Genomic DNA, 1,820 nt, shown 5'->3' with positions numbered 1-1,820 from the left:
TGTCCGGGCGGCAGCAGCTCATGCCAGCCCGGCCAGCGAAGGGCTGCTGCAGGGGGCCACATCCTGCACAGTCAGCCCAGGGCCTGGTGCAGTCAGCAAGGTGTGATGCCCCTCCACCCTCCCCATCACCAGAAAATATCAAAACAACCAGCCTGGAGCCGTGCATAGAAGAAAACCCTGCAGAGATGCAACCCCCCGGGCCAGATCTGCGGGAAGAGCCCCGGCGGAGGGAGCAGGGGGGTCTGGGGGAGGTGGCTGGTTTTCCTTCCTTTTTATGACGGCAAAGGCAGATAAACAAGTACATGAGGGATGAGGGACAGCAAGCGCTGAGCTTGCTTGCCTCAGTCCTGCTGACCTTTAAACAGCAACCGGTGGGAGCAAAGTTGGTGCTGCCATCGCAGCAGCCCCGAGACTTTGCAAAACTCTTGCTCCTGCCTTGAGCAACAGACAGACGGGCACCCGTCCTGCCCGTGGGCACCCTCCCGTGTGCCCCGTGGCACAGCCATCGAGGCAGGCGGCACAGCCCTGTTCTGGACGCCGGGACTCGCACCTGTGGGACACCCACCTTGTGCCCACCTCAGCCCTCCACCCTGGCCCCAGCTCCATGACCCCCATCTCCGCACTGTTCCCTTGGGAAAGACCAGGCTGGAGACCCACAGGGTGCCCCCGCGGGAACTCAAACGCCCCTGGCCTTCATGGCAGAGCCATAGTTGAGCTGTTCGGGGATTGCTGTGAGCAGCCCCGGCAGTGCTTTGCCTGTACAACCCCCGGTAAGAGCACGAACCCCCTGCAGACAGGGAGCAGGTGGGGGGGACCCGTTCCCTGCTGGGGTCACTGCCGGCTGCTGCCATCACTTTGCTTTGCTGCCGGGGGAATTGAAGGATTAATTTTCCCTGGAAGCCTTTGCAGAGGGCCCAATGCCTTTCTGGAAGCCACGTTTTAGCCAAGAAGCCATTATTGAAGAAGCTTGAGTGCAAGTTGTACTGTTGGGCTGTACAAGGCGGTGGGGTAGATAAAGCCGTGATCTCTCTGGCCTTGAAACCCTTTGACTTCACCCACCCCTGCAGCAGCATCCTGCTCTGTCCCTCACAGGGCACGGCTGTCAAATGCCGTCGGCCCCGTGCAGCGACAGGGCCCCATCCTGTCCCATCCCGCGCGGAGCAGCTCCGGGCTGTGTCCGGGCTGGGGGTGAGACCGGGGGGGTTGCTCCTGCCTTGAGGCTCAAACCGCTCCTGCGGCTGGGGCCGTGTCTGTATGGGTATGGTGGTGACAGAGAGACGACGGTTCCTCCTTGGTTGCTATTTCCAGGGGATGAAGTCACCGGGCTGCAGCGCCTGAGCTCAGCGGAGGGTGAGTCAGTGCCGGCCTCGCCGAGACACCCTGCGCGGCCCCCCACCGCACCGCAGCCCCCCATGCCCCATGCTAACGTGGTAGCGCTGCGATGCACGAGGGCTGAGTTCAGTGTGGTTCGGGCTTTGCAGCAAAGCAGTGTTGGGCCCCCCCAGCCCCACTGCGGCTTCGCTGCAGAATGACCCCCCCTCTCAGCTCTCCCCCCACGATCCCACTGCCACCAGCTCCAAGCAGCACCGAGGAGCTTCTTTTCAGAGCCACCTCGGCGTTGGCCCCAACAGCCGCACGTCCCTTCAGTGGGAACATCCCTCCCAGGGCCATGGGGTGCCCCAGCCCTTGGTCAAAACATGTTTTTTATTTAAAAATCCCTATGTGCACTTTCATGCACGCTCTTGGCCGCAAACAGCCGTGCGGTGGCTGTTGGCCCCAACGCCGCGACGCCGCCCGCCCGCCCCCGCTTCCACCCCCCG

The sequence above is a fragment of the Cariama cristata genome, unplaced genomic scaffold, assembly GCF_000690535.1.
Source record: "Cariama cristata isolate BGI_N322 unplaced genomic scaffold, ASM69053v1 scaffold3228, whole genome shotgun sequence".
NCBI classification, from domain to species: domain Eukaryota; kingdom Metazoa; phylum Chordata; class Aves; order Cariamiformes; family Cariamidae; genus Cariama; species Cariama cristata.
This window is presented reverse-complemented; position numbering follows the sequence as displayed.